This window comes from Calonectris borealis, chromosome 4 (genome assembly GCF_964195595.1).
Source record: "Calonectris borealis chromosome 4, bCalBor7.hap1.2, whole genome shotgun sequence".
In the NCBI taxonomy this organism is placed as follows: domain Eukaryota; kingdom Metazoa; phylum Chordata; class Aves; order Procellariiformes; family Procellariidae; genus Calonectris; species Calonectris borealis.
This window is the reverse complement of record NC_134315.1, coordinates 71,103,045-71,128,328: the sequence shown is the minus strand read 5'-3', so window position 1 is coordinate 71,128,328 and position 25,284 is coordinate 71,103,045. Positions and strand designations below refer to the sequence as shown.

Below are 25,284 nucleotides of genomic sequence, written 5' to 3'. Positions count from 1 at the left end.
TCCCATATTATTTGTTTTTGTTCACAGGAACATCTGAGGTTCTCCCTTTGCCTGGCTCCCCAGAGCTCTGTTCTGGTTCTGGCACAAGAACACCGTACTTTCAATGAACATCCAAGCAGCTGTAAGCATGTTTTCTCTCAGGCCAGCAAGATATTTGCCACTACCTTACCCTAGCCTATGCTCTCTCCTTCAAAAAAAACAAACCCTGTGACTTTTGTCCCACGCCAGCCTCCACAGAAGCATATAAGGCACTCATCCAGCATGATCACAAATCACCTTGCCTGGTTTACAGTGAAAAGCACAATCTGTATTTTTATATACTACTGAAAATCATTTTACAGTGTCTGTAGCATTGGGGTGGGGGGCATATATCTCTGAATTTTAGATGTTATTTATGACTTTAATAATATATTACAAATTCTCCTCCCTGTTTTCCACGCTTCTGAAGTGAGAATAATTCCAGCTGAACTATACCTTGTAGAAAGTTACAAGATCATCATATTCAAACTTGAGTGTGTGAAATGTGGTCAATAAGTTGAAGAGAAGTGACATGTGGGGAACTCCAGCTCCAGATTCTATTGATATACAGAAACTCAGAAGCTGGGTTTAGGTAACAGCTGATAATGAGCAAATGACACATTGAAATTCACTACATGACTGCCTCTATTATGTGCCACAATACTTCGCTAGATTGCCCTTTCACAAGGCAAAATTCATTAGTTTATACCCTTTTTGGTTTATAAGGTAACTTGTTGTGCTTAGATTGTGCTGGATCGTGTGTCTATACCCAAAATTTCAAACGATCTCAAAGGCAATCGCTAGAAATTGCTTCAGTTAAAGATGAGGAATCTCCTCCAGGTTGCTAAGCCGCTCTGTTATGGAATCCCACGGTGTTTTGTGGACCTCTATCTCAGCCTGTTGGGACAATCATTGCCAAGAGGTAAAATGGCTGCCTAAATTCTGCTGAAGTAGGGATTTACCTGGAAGTTACGAATCTTAATCCAGAAGAATACTGAAGATGGCATTGCAGGGTATTGAAAAAAGCCTAAATTTGGTGCGTTGGCTCCCTTTACCATTAATGGAAAGATCCTCCAGTGAGCAATTCCGAGCATGCAAACTTGATGCCTTACTGTACGTAGGACCTAGATACACCCAAAGGTCAGTGATTCTGTGTTGAGCTGGGCATAGACAAAAGCAAACCTATGGAAAATACACACCACAGGGTAGCTGAGAAATCCCACCTCTCTCTGTATTCTCAGGAGGTTTTGGTCGGCAGCTCAGTTCCCTCTGCATTGAGTGTGATGAGTCCCCACAGAGGTAGGACCCCAGGAGGTGCGGGCTGGGACAGACTTGGGGTTAGAGCTAACTTCAATGCAGCCTGAAGGTTTCGTGATGCTGATGGACAGCAGGAAAAGTTGACTGAAATACAATGTCTCTGTAGGTGCTCAGGAAAATGAGTTCTTTTGCCTTCCCTAGCTATGAGACTGAAATTGATTCTTGCTTACAGGTGGAGAAGAACAGAAGAGATGTTAACACCGGGAGACTGCACAAAGGATAAAGCAATATCATCGCCACACTCATTTGCTGCCAATACTGTGCTTTGAGTTAAAAAAAACCAGCAAGTTTGTTCATTTAGAGAGTTAATTGAGCAATACATCTTTTCTTGACCTAACTGACATTGTTAATACTCCATCCATCTTCCTATTCATATGCTAATAGCTATATTGCCTGTCACTTACTTTATTACAGAATCCTGCCTTAGATTGGAATACTGCTTCATTCTTCTGTAAGATTGTTTGAATTACTATAGTTGCTACCGTAGTTCTGGTTTCATTTACTTAGGTCAGTTTAATATTCTTGATAATGCTCTGATGCTCTAAAGAAATCTTCAGAGTAAAGTTCCAGAAAAAAACTGTTCCAGCCAATATAAACTCCTTATGGGAGCTATAGGAAAGGTTCAATACAATTTATAGGGAAAGTGACATTTTCATTTAAAAATTATGAAAAGAGTTGAAAGGAGCTTTATCTTGTTTGATCCTTATTAAGTTTTCATAGTGAGATGGTGCTCCCTGTGTTCCAGAGGCAAAAATTGCCACGTCTTATCATGTTTGTTTAGCGTCTGCTTTTGTTGTAGAGGTTTTTTTGTAAACTACAAGAACCCGGGAGATTGCTGCTGATGAACATCTTTCTGCCTGTTCCTTCTTCTATTATAGCTTCTTAAAAATAAAGAACATTTGAAAGAAACATATCTCCTTTCTGCAATTTCTTTCTCTTCCGCAATAGCTCACTCAGCTCCCTTAAACTTTCAGCATTTTCTGCATTTCTCATTACTCGCACATAGAGGCTTACTAAGCCCTCAGTCAAAATATTGGCTTTTCCTTTGCAACGTAAAAATAGCAGAAAGTTAGTTTTCTCCTGTTACTAGATTATTTTCCTTGCTCTCCTATAAACGTCTTAGAGAAAAAGTGAACTGCCAAAACCCAGACCCAGCTCTGCAGGGTAGCCCAGGTGCCAGCACTGCGCCAGCATTCCCTGCCACCCCAGCCGGGCGGCTTCTCCAGTCACTTGATTACAAGTGCTCACCTTACTTACTGTTCCTTTCCTACCTGTCTCCTTCTAAGGCAGAGCATGTGTAACCAAATATATCAAAGGGCTACCAGAACCTCATAAGCCACTGTTATTAAGCTCACCATCTTCCATAGCCTACATCGTGGGGGGAAGGCAGGGAACTACTGTGACTAGCATCAGATCCAGGTACCTCCATCTTCTTTCTTGAACGGTCAGCCAGACTGACTGGAGACTGCATTTAGCTTAAGTGTGGGATAAGGCTCAAATTTGTATTTCTCTATCTGTGCTAGCTGTTCTGGCACTGACAGACACACACAGAGTGAAGCGCAGTCCTGCTGAGGCAGAATTTCTTAACACACAAGAATTAAAGTTCCAAAATGGTGCCAGTTCCTAGTGTTTTAATCATCTTCCAGGGGAAATATTGTGAAGAACCTAAAAGAAGCTGTACCTTATAACAGAGATTCTTTCCAAAAAACCAGACAAATTGGAAATGTATTAGACAAGACTGTGTAAAGAGTGGAACTTTCTGCAGAAGCTGCATAGAAATGTGTGATTAGAGATCATCTGTGCCTCATGCTGGAAGTTCATGTGATCTGGAATGAAGAGAGTCATGCTAAGCGCTAGTTATGCGGCTCATAACTTCTGTGGTATAATGATAAATCTTGGAAGTAGAGGTTGCCAGCTACATGCCATTCTCTAATGCCTAAAAGAAATATAGAGTTCAGTCTCTGTGCGGAAAAACACGCTGTCTATCGTGGACAGCATATATTAAATATTACTGCAGTTTTCAAATTAGTGGCAGAATCCTGCTTCACACTATTTTGGTTGAAACATACCAGTGAATATGCTGCAGATGAGGTAGTATTCACACGGACAAAGTTACTCGCTCAACAGACATCCTGCATCTTGCTCCTTAAGCAATCACCAGCGAAGAGGGTGCAGAGCTACAAAATACAATGTTCACCTCACCAAGGCTACACCCCAAGTTCTGAGTGGCATAGTCACGCTGAAAGATTTTCTAGTGGGAGGCTCAGCTTTTGAAAGGACACCCTTAAAATTCTTCCACCATTGCCAAAATGAAGCTATTAATTGCTAGCATAGTAGGTGTATGAGAGGGGACAAGCTACATGTGCACATCCTACCTATGATTCAGAGACTGTGCTTACAAGTGACATTTCCTTTACAGTGTTACAGTTCCATAAAGCTACCACACTCAGATCAAAAGTTGAGTGTGTACCCAGTGACACTGCGATGCTAATGTTTGTCAAGACTTCCACCAACAAGCCTCTGAATGTAATAATGAAAAATAGACATACCCGGGATAATGGTGGGAATGTTTATATGGCCCAATTCAGACACACGCAGAGATTCCTGGTCTTGCTTGAGAGACAGGAAATACGTACCTGAATTAATTGGGCATTTTCCTACACTAATACGCCTTGGTGATGAACTTCAATAGAGGATTTACACAGTGCCACACAGGAGGCAAATACAGACACTTGGCCAAATGGAAGATAGTAACACGTTCTGCTGAAAACAGATGTATGAGGTTACTAATGGAGGTTTTCCAAGAGTGATTCCTGGGATTGATCATATTTAATATGATCATTGATGACCATGGTGCATACAAACAAAATGGGAAATTCATTGATGACATAAAATAAGGTGCCATTGGCAACAGAGAGAAAGGCATGTATGGAATACAGGAGAAGGTTCTCCTTCTGACTGAGAGAGATATGATGGAATTCAATAATACATAATGCCAGGTCATGAATTTACAGACTAAAAATACATATTTTTGCTCTTAACTGGTAGTTCATCGGTTGGGGTATTGGTTCATGAGGATGTCAATGTCACAAAGATCCCATTAACCCCCCTCTCCTCCTTCAAGTGTGGCCTTAAAATGCATGAGCAAACACGATCAGCAGCCATAGAGGGCATACAAATCTTCTCACACAAGGCCTCAAGAAAGCCCACCTGGAGTTGTGTGTAAGAGGAACAGCACTTGTAGAAGATGCAGAAAAGGGCAGCTAGGAGAGTGAGGGAATGAAGAATTATTTATGAAAAAGTTAAAAGCTTGGCAACAAGGGGAAGGCCGAAGGGGATATGATTGCTCTGTTGGTATATCAGGAAGGCTAAATGCAGTGGAAGGAAAATAGCAATTTAGGATTTGGCACTTAAGAAAAAGACTGCAAGTTGATCATATAAAAATGAATACACAAAAAATAGAGGAAAGTTTTTAATTAACAGAACTGTGAAATTTTCTAATTACCTAACTGGAATTAAAGAAGACATGATAAACTGATGTGAAGGAATTATTAAATGATTGCATGCAACAGCAAGGTTTGGACTAGATGATCCAGGAAATCCCCTTTGTCTATATCCAAACTTAGCTTTAAAAGTTGACAGGATTTTTTTTTCCTTTCCCTCACCTAAAAATAGCAATAATAGTATTATTGGAAGACACCAGATGGTGCTGTCACAGACAGTTTTACAAGCTCAGTACGTCCAGACTTCCATTTTTACAGATTATGGCCGAAATGCTATGCAGCTGTGTCACATTAAGCATATTTTATGATGTTCCTGCATATGCTATTAAAGTTTGTTTGCTGCTCAAATCTGTGACTGAATGTGTTCTTAGAAGCAGTGCTACTGCTCAAAGCAAGCACTTTCATATGTAGGTATTAAAATTCCTCTTCAAATGGTATTTTTACCACTGGGTTGAATGAAGATTGCACTGAATCCTAGGGATGCCAAGCACGTGAAAAAGATGAAAGCCCAGGATTTTGCTGTCTCATTTTCTTATTTCCTTCATTGGATCTTTCTTTAAATTAAGTGGAAGGATATTTGTTACCTGGACTGCAACTCAGACTACAGCCTATGAAGACTTTGAACAGAAGAGTTAAAGGAAAAAGTACACATAGTTGTTACTTAAAAATTTGATAGAGCTCAGATGGGTTTTATCAATTTTGGGCTATTACCACTTCTCATCCACTTTGTGCTTTAGATATCTGTCCTCCTATAAGGCTAGTCTTTAAAAGTGAGTGTTCTGAATTCATCACTCAAATACTTCAGACGTTGCATTTAGAGTTTACATAATAGCCTTATCCTTTGTATTGTGTCCTCTTATCTCATACATTTATAAACTGTTTACCACTACAATTAGAATGACAGAGAAATGGTCCATGAAGGGTAAGAACTAATGAATGATTTATAAGTACTTTTAGCAAAAAAGTTGTTCAAGGAAGCTCATCAAGTTCTAGTTCTAGTCTCTGATGTGGGCTCTTTTTTTTTTAATATAGAATTGAGCACGGCAGTTTGCAATAACACTGCTGTTTGTCTGACAGAGTTAAACTCAAATTGCTCAAATCCCTTTATTACATTGCACCTTTATTTGGCATATGCCTTCGTCAATATCTTGTCTAAAAGCTTCTTTTTGTGAAGAGACTAAAAGTTTTGTTGTCATACAAGACAACGTAATGATTCATTATAACATCGTCTTGGGAGAAGAAAAGGCTTTTCTGGAGTCAGTGTGGGCTTGTTTGTTTTTGTTACAGATTGCAAAGACTAATTAGGATTCCTGTAAGAGGGTCCATTATGATCACCTATTCCGATTTCCTACAACGCTAATGATGTTATTAACATTTAAATTGTTAATATTGTTTTTAATATCAGATATCATTCCTAGATCTATGTTTTATGAGACATAAAAAAAAAAAAAAGTAATTTTTCAACTTGTTAGCATTTCAATATATTCCATTATTGTTCTCAAACTTTACAAACTAATTTTTGATCTTCAAAGTAAGTTTGTAGAAATTCATTAGTTGACTCCTAGGTTACCCATGAACATAGGCAAAAGTTACTTCCACTATAAATCATTTTCCTCTTACTATCCAAACCGTCAATAAAAACTAGCAAAACTTTTCAATAGGCGGTAAGGCTGCTCCGCTCATGTTGTGGATGACAAAAAGTATATATAAATGTAAAACATGCACTTAGAGAAGAACTAAGGTTCTTTTCTCTAGGCATAGCATGGCCTTGTTCTGGTTTCTTTACCTTGAATACTTCGGTCCTAAATGGAGTGCTTGGTTTAGTAATTGAATGCAACTACCTGTTCTGTCACATGTAAGCTAACGAGAAGTTTTCTCCCCAAATGCCTGCTTGCTTCCAAATAGCCTGGAGAGATCTAAGAGAAATATTTTATTATATTTACCAGATTTCAAGCCTTCCATAGTCCAGCTTTTAGAAAATAAGCCTTTAGGCAAGTGTTTGAAAGACAAGAGGCTGAAATGATCTGTCAGGAAGCCCCCAACCCTTTAGTCTGTTAGGAACTCCAAAGCTGTCGGAGAAAGCAAACAGAGACTTTCTCTCCACCTTGAGGCAGGAGAAGCCTCACAGCCTCCTCTCCTCACCATGTGGGGGCAAGTTAGGGCTCTGCGCTGCAGGGGCAAAGGGAAGGAAAGCTGTCACTGAGAAACATTACTTTACACTCTTAAGAATGGTGGAAGATCATGTAATTGGCCATATGTGTGTGTGCAATTTTTATACAGATAGCTCTACTTGTGAGTTTTCTGCCAATGTTCTGCTTTTTAAAAAATTATTATTTATTATTATTATCTTTTAGGATCAGGGGATTCATTTGGCACCTTTCATGTTGCTGAAAGGTCTTCTGGATGAGTGTCCTCTCTTTCAGCAGGAATCATCTGTATCTTCCTTCTCTATTTTCAAGCAGAAGGAAAAGTGCAGCAAAATGAAAATGCTCCATTTCCTCTGTAAATATAGTTAAAACTTTTAGGGCAACTATTTGGTAGCCAGTAGCTAGCCAATCCCTCAGTACAAGGAAGCACTTGATAGACATCGTCAAGTTAATCTGTGGCTGTGGGTCAGCCCCCTGAGGAACTGACTGCTCATATAAGTTACTTCAGGCTGCTCTTGTGTTTTTAGTGCTTTACCTGACCCCAGAAATTTGACCAATCTTCCCTCACAGTATTTTAAATCAAGATGGGAGCTTCTAAGCAGTAGCCACAGTGCAACATTTCTCTGCCTTTCAGAACTGGAGGGCTACTGACTCCTGAAAAAAAGAAAACCAAACCAAAAGAAGAAAATCCATCATTTGTGTCCCATGCCTGGCCACCTGAGAGTAGGAACAATGCGTAGGTGTCCGTCACTGCCACGGGTTAGGAGCAGACCATGACAATGCTTCCATGTAGGCACTGCTTCATGCCTGACTGACTGTGTAGTAATGTGCACATATGGTGGTTTCTACATTTGGTTTTCTTGCAGACCTTCTGATGTTCTGTGGACACTGACTAGTCCTGGACAACAGGCCAGGTAACACTGCTAGAATATTGTGCCCAATAACCGTGGAGATACAGCAACCAGGGTAGGTGGAAAATAAATATATCACATACTTGGTGTGCTGCAATCCACAGGTAGTGGCAACATTTCCACACTATTTAGGAAATATTTGTGTTGCCTTCATGCATATCAGAGTGATTTGTGCAGAAAGAAAACTGCTTTCTTCTGGTGGTCTATTTTTTCTGATACTCAACCTAGTGATTTATTCATAGGACCTTGGAAATGGACGTATTTTAGCAGACATGTTATCTATGTGAATCACCATCCCACCTCTGAATGGTCAAAACAAGGAAACACACTGGAAGGTACAAAAAGCCCTATGACAATCTGATGTGAGGTGATTTCTCCTCTCATTGTTGCCTCCAGCTCATAGAATCATAGAATTATAGAATCATTAAGGTTGGAAAAGACCTCTAAGATCATCGAGTCCAACCATCAACCCACCACCACCGTGCCCACTACACCATGTCCCGAAGCGCCTCATCCACGCGTCTTTTAAATACTTCCAGGGATGGTGACTCAACCACTTCCCTGGGCAGCTTGTTCCAAGGCCTGACCACTCTTTCAGTAAAGAAATTTCTCCTAATGTCCAATCTAAACCTCCCTTGGTGCAACTTGAGGCCATTTCCTCTCGTCCTATCGCTGTTACTTGGCAGAAGAGACCAACACCCACCTCGCTACAACCTCCTTTCAGGCAGTTGTAGAGCGCGATGAGGTCTCCCCTCAGCCTCCTCTTCTCCAGGCTAAACAGTCCCAGTTCCCTCAGCCGCTCCTCATAAGACTTGTGCTCCAGGCCCTTCACCAGCTTCGTTGCCCTTCTCTGGACACGCTCCAGCACCTCCATGTCCTTCTTGTAGTGAGGGGCCCAAAACTGAACACAGTATTCGTGGTGCGGCCTCACCAGTGCCGAGTACAGGGGCACGATCACCTCCCTGCTCCTGCTGGCCACACTATTTCTGATACAGGCCAGGATGCCGTTGGCCTTCTTGGCCACCTGGGCACACTGCCGGCTCATGTTCATATTATACTGCCTTCCAGAAATGACTGTCTTAAATCTTGAAGCACAAGATCTTTGCTTTGTGCTAGCATCAACCACCAGAAAGATGCACCCTGAAATACCTCACAGTCCAGTCTCTGAGTTTTCCAAGACTCTCAGTTAGTGACAACCCATGGTAACAAAGTCTGTCTGTGTGTTCTAATCAAACCTTTCTTCCCAAGGTTACTGAGAAGTTTAGATGTGCTCCTTTACTGATATATTGAGATCAGAAATTTTTTATATTGACTTCCCAATCTTCAAGCTACAGATTTTACATTAACATTGGCAAGACATAACAAAAGAATAATGACATACCTTAGGTCTGTACACAGCCACTGAAGGCTACTTACACATCATTTCACAGCATACTGCACGATCTAGCAGAGGCAGAAAGGAAGTCTAGCAACGATTTTGGTGCTATACAGAAGAGAGAGAGTTTCCTTCCTCAAACCCACTGATGGTTTAAGCCACATTTCAAGTCAGCCAAAAGATTTTTAACTGTCAGATCATGGTTGCACATAAACAATTTCAACTTAAATAACACAAGCTTTTTACATGATTAAAGGTAATTTTGTAACTCTAAGGGTACATTCTAAGCATGAAGTATCATTAAAAACACTAGCAAATATGAATGTAAGTTAGATAATTTATAAGGAAGTAATTTTAGAAACACATTTTTCACCAGCTGATGTGGAATGTTTAGTCTCTGTACTTCAGCCAGCATGAACAGTGAAAATATGGTACTTTCCTGTATACTAGCACAGTGCCACAACTTTTGGGTTGCACACATTTAGACTGATATGAACATTTATCTAGAAGGCTTTAATTGCACAAAGTTTATTTGCTTTTTTTGTTTCACTTTTATGGATTAAAAAAAAAAATCCTATTTCAGCTTAGAACATTAACCTCAACATGAGTGAAATTCTAGCAAAGAGGCAAAACCACACTCGTGCTCCCCACTTAAATAAAGGACTTCTATAGGAATAGTTCGCGTTGCAGCCAATGTTGTGACTCTCCCGAAGTTAATAAAAATGCGAACTCCTTTACACATGGGACAAACCTGAAGCTTTAACAGATGACCACAAGAGGTCATCATTGCTCCATGAGAACAGTTTCTCTGTAGGCTGGTAAGAAAAACATTGGTGTCTTCTCAAGTGTGTTGGATTTACTCAATATTTACACGAGTTAAAGAACTAAGCATAAAACTGGCATAACTGAGATTGTTTTGTCTTCTTCATTTAAAAAAAAAAGTTTCTGCAATAAATTCAAAGCTATTTCTTAAAATGTGTACCTTTATCTTTAATACATCTTTTCTCACTTTCCTTAAATTTCTCTCTTGAACTTTTCCACACACTGATAGTTCACCTTTAACACAAGGATAAAGGAAGAGGATATTATTTGGGATATTTTTCTTGCTAGGAGAAACAGCTACTTATCAGTCCAAGAGAATGGATGGAAAATCACAGTTCACGTCCTTCCTTAAGAGATCTTTTGAACTTCTACAATCAACCCTGTCCCTTGTCCCATTCTAAACTTTAAAAAACAGTTGAAATATTACAGAAATGCTTCTCTCTCTACTTTGTTATCTGATACAAGGCTGTCCCTCTAGCATAAAGAGATAGAAAATTTTGAAAACTGTTTTATACTCAGAGCCCTCCAGAGATTCTCTTACCTTAGAAGCTTGCCAATTTCTTTTCACATAATCTCTTGAAAATTATAGGCTTTCTTAACCACAATTGCACCTAAAAATTGTTATCTAGGAACCCATCTCATGTCCTAACAGGAGCTTCACCCATCTCATGTATTTACAGGAGCTTCCTTTCGTCTTGTCCTGGCAAATGCAATCTTGCCAGATTTAGGCCAATTCAGAGTACTGTTAAAATGAGATCATAATCTTATCTTGGCCCTTTCCCCCCTTTTCTTTATATTCCTCCACTAGCTCTTCCTTCCTGATCACACCAAATTTTTCCTACCAACTTCACCTTGAGGGGCATCGCAATCTCTCTTGGGTTTGCCACTGCTGCATCCTCACCCACCTTGCCATCCCTCTGCCCATGCTGCCAATCTCTGCTGCCCACTAATTTCCAAAAACCTCTGCCACGCTTTCTTCCACGTGCCTCACACAGAAAAGCAAATCACTTTGTCTTCCTTCAAAAGCCTCCTGAAAACCAATGTCAATTATTCAAATGGCAAAATATCAAACCCAATGCAGTCAGGCAACCAATTTGCTTTGATCACTGCCAATTCTCCTTACCTCATTCTTTCCCAGTCTTTCTCATAAGCTCATCTGTATCCAGTTGTAAGCTCTTTGAAGGGGCACCATCTGTATTTTTATGATCCCTTATGCAATATCGTCCCACTCCATCCTAAGGGCTTCTATGCAATGAAATCAAATAAGCACAGATTAAGGGTTTAAGTTATGAGGAAAATGGCTTGCAAAACTTATTTAATGTGGAGACATGGCCAGTCTGGGAATGGGTTTGAATGTCAGCAAATTCCACCTGGTTTCAAGCAACACAGTGAACAATTTAAAACAAAAGTATTATCTTGGCTACAGACTGCCTTCATTTGGGACTTATATGACTCCAGAGCATGTTTCCAAATCCAGTCATGATAAAGACAGTATGAAATTCACTGAAATCAACAGCAAACTCCCATTGATTTTCAGCAGAGCTGGGATTTCATCCTCAGCTAGGTAGGCAGTTCAGAATCACATCAGCACAAAGAAATTGTTGTAGTGGCCATAGTCTCATCTGGTGATATCACCATGGAAACCTCATCACAGATCAAAGCTAATAATCCAGTAGCATTCAATTAGCACCAGTGTCAGCCCACTCTCACAAGCAGCTACGATTTATTGAAATACTAAAAGCTTGCAGGACAGATACTGCAAAAGGAAAGAAAACCAATTAATTAATTTCATGGATATATTACAACATGCAAATTTTCTAGCTATAGAGTATATTTGTCATTGTACCTTAAAATTATTTTTAAATAAAGAATTCCACAATTAATATTTATTTCATATTTTATCCATGACTGTCCTTATCTCACTTTTTCTAACCAGCATTGCTGTTAACTAACATTAGAGAAACAGAGATTCAAAGTGAAAAAGAATTATGTTGGGGAAATAAATGTACGTTCGACTTGCAGTACAGACAAAATGTGTTACATATTCTGAACAACTAATATATAAGAAAAGCACAGTATTGTGGCTTACATTTGAAAGCTGTAATATACTGACTAGCTCTATCAAATAGATGACTTTGTCCTCATGTAGAGATTTGGTTATTTTTTTACACTATATGAATCATAGTCTAACATTCAACAACTCTGAATCTAACTAGATTACTAAACCTGAAAAAATACATTTTTATGTTACATCAAGAGGAATGTGATAAAAAATATACCATCTAAAATTGTCTAACTTATTATGGCTATTTCCTGTAGTGTAACAAAAACAACTCCAATTGTTTTACATCTCTATTGTATTTCCCATGAAAATTGCAACATACTTTACGCAAGCAAAGTTCTCTTAATTCCTATACCAAATATTAGCCTTAACATAAGATTTCGTATCTTCCATCTTCCATCAAATGAACATTGTCTGCTAAATCATATTATGCATATGCACAGATACTCTGTTAATTAATGCCCAAGTGTTACAAAAGAACGCCAGCTTTCATTACTCTGCTAAATCAGTTATTTTATAGCCACAGATGAATCCAGCACAGCTCTGCAATCAGTACTGAATTCAGGCCCTTTTAGGTAGTTCAAAGTTCAATATCCCCTGCACATTTCACGAAATGAGGAAAAACTGATGACAGAGTTTTCATTCCTTTTTATTCACAAATCCTGTACAAAACCGTGATTCCTTCGGTGTTCAAGAGAAACCCCTCCCCTCAAATTTCTCTGCTCATGGCTTCAATCCAGCATTTGATCCCAAACATCTCCTGCCCAAAGTAACTGCCTTTCTTGTAGCTGTATCTAGTAATCCTCTGTCGCATCTTCTCTCAGCTTATCTGTTCTGTCTGCTGATTCCCTGCAAATGGCTAGATAAGGAGCCAGAAAGTTTAGCTGGGTTTATCTCTTAAAGCCACAGAAGCTTTCCCTGCATTATCAAGTTTTCCAGGCATAACTACACCAGGGAAGGTGGCAAAGAATCCCAAGTGACAAGGGAAAGGGGTGCTATAGAGACTACACCGCACCCTGGCTTAGCTAGTGCCACTTTAAGAAATGGTATTTCTTCTCTCACTTACATTATGTCTCTGTTACAGGACTTGGCCAGTGCAGACATGCTACATGTGGCCATGCTGTACTCTAGCTTGCTACCACGTACCATGGTTTTAGGCTGTTGTCTCTGCTTTGAGTGATGCGCCTGCTACATCAGCTACACTTTACTCAGAAATATGACTTCATGAAGCCATTGCAAAGGGGGGGATTGGAAGTCCCATCTGTTAGTGCTGAATATTTAATCCAATGTGTTTCAAAACAAAGGGAAAAGAAGTCTCCTACTTTCTTCCTTTCTGCGTGATGACTTTCCACAGCTGAGATCTTTGCACGTTCCGCAGCTCGAGACTGCGTATCTTGCTGTTTTCTCTCACACAGCTTATGGAAGCACTCAAACACCTAGTATATTCTGGGGACTTCTTTCTCTCTCTCTCTCTCTCCCGGTTTTACTTTGCTCAGTTTTGTTGAATGAGTTACTATTTCAAAGCAAATAAATATTAATACGAGATATTTAGCAATTTGAATTTCTTGTGTAAGAACAACTGCAATTTTACTTTCCTTTCAGCTTGTAGGAACCAGCTCTGAAGTCAGCACAAAAGGCATGAAAAGCTGCAACAGGAAAGGCAAACACAGCTAAGAGCTGAAAGTGCAGAAAAAGGATTAGGCGTGCAGACCAACAAGCAACCAGGGATTTACCACTACAACCCTATAACCATGTGGGCCCACTTGTTAGGGCCAAGCGCTGGAGCAAGGTTGTATCGCCAAGGACCCATGGCCAGAAACAGAAACTGAGATAACAGCTAAGTCCCACGAGCTCAGGACAGAAACCAGGATGTGAGCCAACAGAGGTGGCACAGTCACCACAAGCTCCAGCTGCTGCCCAGCCAGGAGACCTCTATTGCCTGCCCTGTATGAGCAGAACCCCCCAGCTGCCAGTCACAGCAGGGGCACCCCTGGGATTACCCGGGGCTGGCCAAGAGGTTTTGCTCATCAGTCAACTGCCAACAAGCCTCAGCTAGGGAAAACCTCGCAGCCCTGTCAGTGAGTGATTTGATAGGCAGCAAGGATGTTCTCTTTCAGTCAATAATGAACAAAAGCTTTTGAGGGCTGCTAATGTGTAATAGGCTATGGGAGGTGCCATCTTCTATCAGACGATGAAAGCGGAAGGTCTGTTTCTGTAAAATTCCCTGAAGGAAAGGCAATAAGAATTGCGTGGCAACCCATTTCCAAGCTGGATAATTGTATTTCGTGTTTATCTGCATTTTTCTCTGCATCCTTCTTTTCCAAGGATGTCTGTAGTATTCCTGCACCCTATTTATTAGCTGCAACTGCTCCACAAGAGATGTAGCTGCACAACAGAGATAGGGCAGCAAACTCTCTGCAGATGATATTTGATTAGCTTTCAATAACTGCTTTTATTTTAGCACCTCAGTTCCAGCTTTGTTCTTAGATGGGCTGTTTCACGCAGAGTTCTCTGTAAGCCTCTAATGTACATTGCTACATAAAGTATCAGCAATAAGAAAATCGCTCTAAACTTTGCATCAGCTTCACCTCTGATGCAAACAATGCCATCTGCCAGCTAGCCAAACATTTGGATGAGGTCAGCACCAGCCTGAAGAGCAACTGTTGAAGTTGAATCCAAGGAAACCTGATGTCATGGCAGACTGGGTTACTGAGAGGAAAGAACATATAATTTCTTTAGCTTTCTTTCAGGACACCCTCCCAGTGCTCTTTAAGAGATGCACGGCACAGATATTCACTGAGACTTCTTACACATGTGCCTACCCAATTATGAAATGAAAAAAATGACACCATTCTCTAACAAGTACTGCTTCAAAACCTGCATCTTGCTTTCTCAGGGTCAAACTTGGACTCACTCACCAACTTTGTGACACCCGTGGTGAAAAAAACAGCCTTTTAGAAAAGCTCTGGTAAGTTCACAGCAGAGGTCCATTTACTCAGAGCTCAGCCTGCTGCAAGCGTACCACAGAAGAACCTGGTTCCCCTGAGAGCAGAGGGTGGCTTCAGAGCTTCCCGCTGTGAAAGCCCTCAGTGGGAAAGGGCTCCAGCAGAGGGGACCCAGCAGGCCCCGCTGGCGGACACCTGGCTGGCTGCAGCGTGCAGCCTGCGAGTGCCGCAGCTCTGCCGGGCGCTCTGGCTCTCACCCTGCCACAGCACCTAACCGGCTCTGCTGATTCTGCAGATATCATGATAACTTGTGTTTGAAGGCCACTGTATAAACCTTTCAGCCATTCATTTCTTCCTAACTGGACCTCTGTGGATAGCCTTCAGGTGTCTTAATTCTTTGCATTGTATTCATTCCTGGAATGTCTTAATATTCATCTACAGAGCTGCCTACTCACCTCATTTAACTTCACTTGTGCCACACCATGGGGGGTGGGAGCGATGGCATCCGAGAGATTAAGATGAGATGACAGACCTGCAGGTGGGGGAGGCTGTGACACAAGCGTGCCCCTGGGTCCCGGCGCGAGGCGGAGGTACGGCAAGACTGGGATGACAGCGGGGACAGAGGGACCCAGGGGCAGACTGGGCGAGTGTCTCCCTGAAAGCGCCAGACTCGGTAGGCCCGGCGTGAAAACGCAACTAGGTAAAGCGTAATGTTAACATATGCTCAGTGAGTAAGCTCTGAAATTCTCTCCCTTGCATTCTCCCAGCACCTTCAGCAAGTACTTGCAGGCTGTCACTCGCATTTCACACGTACTCTCCTCATTGCCAAGTACCTCCAATCCCCAACCCACCAACGGATGAACGTTACGGTCAACACCCGATACCGTGCAAAGCTAGACAAATCCACCAGCGACTGCGGAGGCACTTGTTGAGCTTGAGAGGGGGACATGTGCGCAGGGCTCTGAACACATCACTTTCACCTCTCACACAAGTGATCCCATTTTGGTTGTACATTTTTAAGGATCTTAATTAGGGGTCTTTCTTTGATCTTCCTGGGAACTTTAAAAGACCTGGGAGAAACTGCTGGGAGGCTGAATTTACTTTAGTCCCTGAAACCTCATGAATAAATTCAGCAAGCTATGTTTCTTGACAATCCAGTTATTTGATAGCCTTGATTAAACCTTCTTAGAATGACTGGAGGCTCTGGATGTTATTTATTCATATTTGAGCACAGAACAGTCACTCATGCATAGAAATCCTCAGTGACTCACGAAATGACGTGCTTATTTATGCATAGCAATCCTCAGTAACTCACACAGTGACACACTCCTACCCAGACATACTTGGTAACATGCACAGTGACAGACTGGCCCAGAGCACTTATTTTAGAAATCCTCGCAGGCTCCCACAAGGGCTTCCTCTCCCTTGAACCTGAAAACAAAACTCCTCAGCGACTCCAGCCCACACTGCCAAACATGCTCATCCACCTCCTTCTCCGAGTTGAGCCTTTTCTCACCACTGTGGCATTTCCCTGCTGAGGGTTGCCCTAAGGTCACTAATGCATTTATGAAAGGAAATCTCATTTTCACTACCTTCACATTCTAATATCTTGATGCCAAAGAGCTGCTGTTCTGCTTTTTGGGTTTTATTTTGTTTTGGTTTATATTAAACAAACACTACATGACAATCAAGGGGATGAGATGGCTCAGGGGACTGGTAATGGTCTGTGAAGCCTTTCCTTTCTAGGCCAGTGCTCCAATTCATTCTAGACTGTTTTAGCTGAATTTAACATTGGAAAAAAGTATGCTCATTTAAAGGGTCTGAGCTCTCTGAAATGGATTAGATTTAAAATGAACTGACCAGTGACAAAAATACCACTATGCAAATAAACTCCACCAAGCAGCCACTTGAAAAAAACAAATGGAAGTAACATTTTACTTCAGCTGGGTAATGATACAAATGGAAACGCTCTGGAAACATACTGGCTGCCAGGGGCATCCCATCCATCTTCCAGCCCAAATCTGTTACACAACTAGCTTTTGCAGGATGCCCGGAAGGTCTTCAAGCTCAGAGTGGGTCAGACCAAGAGAAGCTGGCAGTGGCCAAAAGTTATTGCTATCTAACTTCACTAATCATCATGCAAATAGCAAATTCATAGCCTCAAGGCCCTATTCCTTGTAGACAAACATTTAACTTCATATCAAATACATAGCCACATCGTAGCTGCAGATGGCATCAGACTGTCCAGGGACATGACAGCAGCAAGAAATATAATAAAAGAAACAAACAATTCCTCAAACACCTTGATGATACTTCCAATGACCTATGAGACATGCACTCAATGTGGAGACTGCACATCTATGATGAGTAAGAGAGAACTCCATCTTGTCAAAAAGAACTATAACCTAGTAAAAATCAGAAAGAAACCAGATGCCATTCCCGATGCTGTTTTCAGAAACCGCTTGCTTTTTTCTTGTCCTTCTTTTAGAGTTTTACCTTAGGTACATCAGTGTTGCAGTTTTCCACCAGTGTTTTAAATAATACATAAATACAATAAAATAATTGAAACAAACACTTCAATTCCCCCTTATACTCCATCAAAAAGGCTTTTGCTCTGCTACTTAACACCACCACGCTTAGAACACTTATTATAAAATGAAAATGTATTTCACAATACATCACCCGTTGATAAGCTCTAGCTCAGAGTAAGACTACAGATTCACTATTCCACAATAAATATAAAAAAGGAGTTTAGCGAACTTGGTGAGCACGTGACTATTTGTAGTGACACTTCAATAACTCTAAATGTACAGGTACTTGAGAAGCAATAGAACTGTTATTACAACTTTGTACTATAAATGAAATCTAACAAATAAAACACAGATGAGAATGTATAGAAACTATTGTCAGAATATCAACTAACAGCAGTGGAACATAACCAAATGGGTTTTCTAAATCAATCAGAATATTGAGGACTGATGTACATGCCTAGAAACGGTTCCAAGTCTTGTTATTCATAGTCCCATAAGCATATGATTTGACACTCGATTACCTGCATTCAAACATCTTATTTATAACACAGGTATTGCATCATCTACAATATGAAGTTCAGTATGTGATGAATTGTTGCATGATGCTATTATAAACACTGGGTGTAATTCTGTTCTTTATCCACAATGCTTTTCAAAAACACGCTGAGGGCAAATAAGATGGGAGCGTGTTAAGTTTGTAAAAGAGATGATAAGAGAGAGCTCCCTGCAATATCAGGGAAGTGAACTGTTGAAGCAAAAATTCTCTTTCACTCTTCTGAACCAACAGCTAAACCACCCATGTTGTATGCCATAAAACAAACAATTCGTCCTTCAGCTTTCATTAGCTGAATAAATTCAGTATTTAATTCAGCCAGTGCTCAGTACCACTGATATTAGTCTCATCTAAACAGAGCTCTAATTAGATAGGAAAACCATTCAGTTCGTATTTGCATAAGTTTTCTACAACCGAATTCTACTGAACAAGGAAAAGCCATAATTAAAGGAGAAAAATTGCTATCTAGATAAGAAGTGACACAAAAGAGGAACATGTCACACAGCTCGATAACTGAGGAAAAACATGGAACAGCTGAAATGCTGAATTTGTTAGCACAGATATTTCAGAAAAAGATGGCAAACAAATACTCTGCCTCATCTAGGCCATAATCCAACTGCCTTTGAAGTCAACAGGATCCTCCTATTCAGGATCTTTGCAGGGAGAGTTGTCAAGCCTGGGAAAAGGTTGCCCGGAGCAGTTGTGCAATCTCCATCCTTGGCAACATTTAAGATTCAGGTAGACAAGGCCCTGACCAACCTTATTTGATGTGGAAATTTTCAGCAGGAGACTTAGCTAGGTGACCTCCAGAGGTCCCTTCCAATCTAATTTATTGTGTTATTTTAATAATATACATTCTAAATTACAAGAGAGTTTCTTGTTGTCAATGTATGAGCCTCCAGCACAGCTTTTCCATTGCTTAACCACTCTCACTCCGGACAATCTTTTTCTGTATACCAGTCATAATTCCTCTTGCTGCAGCCTGTGACTGTTGCCTCTCATGCTTTCACTGTGTATCCTTGAGAAGAGTCTGGCTCTGTCTTCTCTATAAATTCCCTTTAGGTCCTTGAAGACAGCAATTAGATCTTTTCAGCCTTCCTTCCTCCAGATTAAACCACCTCAGCTCTCTTCATACATCACACAAGTATAGCCCCTGAACACTGATACTCTCCCACTGTTGTTAACTCTCTCGCACCATATGGCCCCAGGCTGTAAAGTTTCATACCCATTTGCTTTTGTGCCAGAATGGGCTGTTTGCTCACCACCCTTGGCACACTGATGGAAAATCCCCCTACCCCATTTTGACCTTTCATTTTGCCAGGTACAGCACATCTTTTAGCCTCCTCCTACGTGACGGGCTTCTTAGTTTCCTGATCACTTTGGCAAAATTTCCTTCCACCTGGCTGTATGAATTCTTTACCTTGAACAAGGATAAACAGGTATTAACTGGTCCATATTTATAGGGGGATACAGGAACTTCAGCCCCTCTTTCTCCTTCCTCTCTGCTTTAGCATCCTCCAGTGTAACACATCTCTTAACCCATGTGGTATGGCTGCAGCTGTGCAGCCCCTGTTTTAGATCAGGGCTGAACTCAGGTATCTGAACCAAGTATTCTAGATAATGTCTTGTGAGACCTTTTTGATACCACTATCTCCTCCCTAGCCCTGTTGGAAACACCACCTTCAGTATACCCTAGAACCTTACTTTCTTTGGCATGGACAGCTGGCAGGCACCCTGGGCAGGTTTCATGGCACCTAGCTTTAGCTGTCTGAGAAAAGTGATCATCCTGTCCTGAGAGAGATGGCTGACCTCCTTCAGGTGCCCGTCTCTCTCTGTTGATTAGAGGGAGAGACCGGACAACAAGCTCAGACCCACGAGCTCATCATTACACAACTGAAGTTAGGTGAATTAATCTCATATCCTGTGACGAATTAAAACGTTCACATTTTTCATTCTCCTCTGTCACTTCCACCTGACAAGCCTCCAGCACTGCAAGAGAAATTCTTGTCATCAGTCATCCACTGTCTGACCTTGATTTTTTTTTTTTTTTTTTTTACTTTTTCCATTTCTGTCACACAGGTGCTCCTGTTTATTTCTACCAGGTATCTCCCTCTTCTTCCTCACACACAAAGCCTCCCAGTGTCACATATGCAGCAAATTTATCACCATGTGCCAGCCTTTTGATGGGGTCAGAGGGAAGAGAAATGATAATTTACAACATTACAATCTCATCATGGAAAAACAATATTAATAACTTGCTACCAGCCAACAAGTCATTTTTCCATCACAAATAATTATTGCTTACTCCTTTTGTTAGAAAATGAGTAACTGATTAGTCTTGCACTATCCCCTCACCTCAGCAAGTTTAATTAACATGACAATTAACATATGCTACTTACCATATGATACCACATTAAATGCGTTACAGAAATCCCAGCATTAGCTTTACTGCATGTCTTTCATCTTAAAAAACAAAACAAAAAAGCCCCAACAAACTACCACGATTAAATGCTGTTCAGTTCTTTGTTGAAGTCATGGAAGAAATGTGAAAATATACAACTTGAATATCATGGGAAAGATGAATAGATTTTAATAAAGAAGTTGACAACTGAGTGGGCTCCCTGAATCAGGACTCTAATCACTTAACAGCAAATTCTCTCTTTTTATCTCTTTTCTTTTCCCTTTTGATACATTCCATAAACATTGACCAGACAAAATAACCATTTAGAAATTTCTTGGGGAATAATTTTCTAGGGCTAAGATTAATGATTGTAAGCATCAGTTATAATAGCAGGAGGAAAAGAAAACACACACACAAAAAATCTTTCCAACACCTAATTCAAGAAGGCCTATTTTAAAATGTGATATTTGAACAGGCCAATTCAGTAGACATCAGTAAAGATTTTTGCCTCAAGTTCTTTTCTTTGTTTCCCTTTTCTTTATGTAGTTAAATCAGCAACGATAAATGTCTACAGACAAAATTATCTTACATCAAACAAATATTGACATGACTTTTAAGGTCAGTTGCTGCAAGGCCAGGACTTAAAAACAAATTAAATTTGATGTATGCCGTTCCAGAGGTCAGTTAGAAAGGTATATGCTGCACCCATTTTACAATGCAACCCCCAGGGAGGCAAACATATTGAATGCTGCAAGGAGACATTGCAATAATTAAGATAATTATGGTAATAGGGGCTTAATTAGATCAGAACAAGCATGTTATTTAGAGAAAAAGAAATCAGAGTGTATTAAATTAAAAGTAAATTAGAACAACTCAGGTCAGTATTTATTTCAAGTCGATAGTTAACACGCTTTATTGTATCTTTAAAGGGACTGATATATTATAGCAAAAGGTAGCAAAAATGTTTCCTTGTCATCCAGCACAGTCCAGTGTCACCGCATATGAAGGTCCTATCCCTCCCAGAATATTACCATTCTGACAGAGACTGTGCACACAATTTCCTGATTTTCCTTTCTGATCTCAATAATTTTCAATAGTAGAAGTGAGATGGATTCATGCCATTACTTGAGTAGCTTAAGGAATAAGTAAGTGTCCATCCCGAAATGCGCCCTCACTGGAAAGGAAGAATTTCTATGAGATGAGCAGACGGAAGGGTGAGCAGGGCAATTCTGAAGATTGTTAGTGTCCACATGAGCTGGTACACTGTGCTGCAACAGTACTACTCAGCTTTGTCACTGGAAAAAGCATCCCCCACCTTCTCTCAGACAACTGTTCCCAACACTTTTTTGCACTGAATTTATTCCTGTTTAAAATGTTTCTGAATTTACTGCCTTAAAAATGTGTATCTGAGCAGCAGTCAGTATGTAATCCATAGTGCTACTGTTCTGCCCTGCCACATGACTCAAAAATGTGAATGAAAAAGGGAGCGAGGTGGAAAGAGATGGCCCAAAATTTAATTGTTCTGCACCCTGGACAGCAATTTATTTTGGTGGAATTCTGACTTATTAGCATCCTGTGGCCCTTTGCATAGGTGAAACTAACTTTATGAGATGCATGGCGGTGTAGCAGAGTAAAACAGAAGTGAAAAACAATGCATGCTGCAGGGTATGCCTTTAACGTGTAAATACCAACCAAGACGGCTGTGCTGTCATTGCATCATCTAGTTTACAAGAGTGACTTTCACTGCCAGTTCTCTCTAGTGTACAGCTTTTACTCTGCAGGTAGCACAGCTTAGGGTTAAGACAGTCATTAATATTGGTGCTGTCATGCAAGCTCTTGACTAGACAAATACCTTTGTCAGGCAATGTAGGGAGGCCCTCACAGGGTCTTGTCCTGTTTTCTCAGCTAGACAGACAGTGGCCATTAAGCAAAAACATGACAGTTCCGATTCTCTGTAAGGTAATATGGAATGATGAGAGTTCAGACACACACACTGTCCTTCCATGGCTTCTCTTAAAAAGGTCACTGAAATCACCTTTAAAAATGAGGGTGACTCTCATACTTTCTGCATGTATCTTTGAAACAGCAATAGTCTGCAATAGTTCCCCAGTGAGTAGTCCAGTACTGCTAATGGAAATTCTGTAAGTTCTAAATTGGCTACTCTCATCTAATTTTTTTTTATTCACTTGTGTTACAGCCCTAGGCCACTCTACCGGTTCTGAAAATAAGATATTTTACTGTTCATGAATGAAGTGACTAACTCCTGCCATCTAGAGGGTAGTTTCTGGAACATAATCGAGGCAGATACAGTTTCACAGGATAAAATAAAACAACTGCTTAAAAGCCATTTAAGTGAGACTAAGATAAAAATCTTAGTGTCTGCCTGTCTCCTTGGGTTTTTTCCTAAATTTTTCCCTATTTTTCACTCATGTGTTTGTTTATGTAAAAACACCCATTCAAATGAGAGGACAATTGTCCTGTCTGTGGATGTCTATGAGTTCTTTCTTCAACAGCTCCATTCACTCATGAAAGTAGATTAGCTGACTAGGATAATTATTCTAAAATAGATTAAAACTTTCTGTTTGTATTTCTTTCCAATGCTATACCATTTATTCTCATTGCGTTCTTGCATTCATGGCTGCCTAAAACAGACTAGAATGATCACAACCAGAATAAAAGAATATTAATGATTAATAGCACTCATTAAAAAAAGTGAGAAAGACACAAAAAAGCTCTGTGGTCTCACAGAAGATCATAGTTCTACTTACTGTATTGTTAAATAGCATGTAGCCATGGCTACTGACAATAGTTAAAAATGACTTCTCCATGTGCTTTCTTACAAAGGAGAAATGTCCAGTTAAGTGATCATCATGAATTTTTGTCTTAAACAATAATGTGGTTTTCTGTGTGTCCCACTAACCTGGTGTGAAGATTACATCCTGAAGAAAAAGCACGACAAGCTAACGATTTGTTGTAGGAGATGCAACCCTGGCCTCACAAAAGTTAAAAGAGCCTTCCTGGAAAGGCAATGGTGGCCAGTGAATGCCTGCCTCTCTCATTAAGCCAAAATCACATTCCATAACTAGCAGCCAACTTTCAGGAAGAAGTGCATGACCAAGTACAATGTGAAGCAATACAACTGCCCCACCTGAGTGAATGGATGATCAAAGCACACAAGAAATAAAACAGTACCCTAGGACTTATTTATATGAAATATGTATCAAACCCTTCCTAGGCAAAAGACTACGAAATACACTGGAATGTAACTGCTCCATGATCCTTGCACTCATCTTCATTTAAATATCTACACGATACATCATCTAATGATTTTCACAAAGGGTTTTCTAGGCATTATGCACAAGAGCAATAAATATGTAGGAAGAACTTTTGATATTAAAATGAACCAAAGACATCCTTATGTCGCTATTTGTGTTGTATGCCATTTATGAGGAGGAGTTAAGGGCTCATCGTACATACAAGGAAAAAGCAAGTCCATACAGCTGTCTTCGCTGCATACTTCATACCCCTTCACACCTCCTGTAGTATCTTTCCTGCGTGCCAACCAAACCAAGCTCCAGAGCTCACAGCTCTTGCAGAACTCAAGCAACCAACAGGAGGTTACACACCTCTAGGTGGCTGAGTTGGGAAATGAGCAGAATTGCTGAGAAACAGACTGAACTCTCCTTCTGAAAGGCAAGTCGTACTGTGACAAAGTATGCCTTCCATAACCTCAGGCGAGACAGAGCTGTGTACAGGGGGGTTTTACGGTACAGATACTATTTCCCTTTTTAAGCTACACTGCAATACTTCATTTTGAAAACAGGTGGAGCCACTGACGAAAGATTTCAGAGGTAACTTTTCAGGTGCCAACTCTAATCAATTACAATCACAACTAATTGTTGCAATTACTATGCCCTAACATTTGGTCTCTGTCAAGTGAAAGTTGCAGGGCAATCGCTACGAAAGCAAACAAAATTTGAGGGTGGAACAACCACTGAACAGTAACTAACATCCATTCAAACAGCTTATAAAAACTTTTTCAATTATTTCCCAACCACAGTGAAACCAACAGCGTATTTTAAGTGAGGAGAAAGATTATGTTAATCAGGACCCCCAAAATAATACCAAAAGGGTTTTTTTTTCCTAATTCTCTTCAGGACACAGACACTTTTTTTTTTTTATCCAAGAAGATGCAAATGCATGGAAATGCAGTTTGCATCATAACACCAAGTGTTTGGTAGTACAGAAGATGCAGGTGCTAACTACTCCTGCTTAAGGGTGCTGTCTTTGGTATCCATGTATTTACCATTTGTTACGACGTCCCCTTCCAAAACTCTGGCAACACCTTTCCCTGCAGTGTGGAAATCGCGCCCTTTCTTGGTTCACAACCATTCGATGTCCAACCCGCGGACGTTCTGTGAGGAGAAAGCCCAGACTTGCTATTTTGGCACTTGTTTCTCTCCCTAACTCCCGCCAGACAGAGCCCCAGGCCTTCCCGGCTCCCTGAGCCCCCATCTCTGCTGACTTCCCGGTTTGCCCCTTCGGCCTCTCCTACCCAGCACGCCGGGCCGTGCCTCCCCTCGCCCCCCGGCTGCCTGCCGGGCGTGCGGCGCCTCCCACCGCCGGGCCGTGACGGGAAGGGCGGGAGAGGGCGGCTGCCCGCCGGAGACAGGGACCTGAGGGGGCCGGCCCGCCCCGC

At 40.8% G+C, this 25,284-nt stretch overlaps 1 long non-coding RNA gene across 2 annotated transcripts; it reads right to left on the bottom strand.

Moving 5' to 3' along the window:
• Nucleotides 1-9,278: 9,278 nt before the first annotated feature.
• LOC142082187 (uncharacterized) lies at nt 9,279-25,279 on the bottom strand. 2 transcript variants are annotated; one of them, XR_012673604.1, is made up of 3 exons: nt 24,892-25,279; nt 11,217-11,338; nt 9,279-9,379 (listed from the first exon to the last, which is right to left on the bottom strand). It is a non-coding gene; the product is annotated as an uncharacterized LOC142082187 (long non-coding RNA). The 2 variants fall into 2 exon arrangements; XR_012673605.1 differs by lacking the exon at nt 9,279-9,379 and adding an exon at nt 10,254-10,327.
• Between the last annotated feature and the right edge of the window lie 5 nt (nt 25,280-25,284).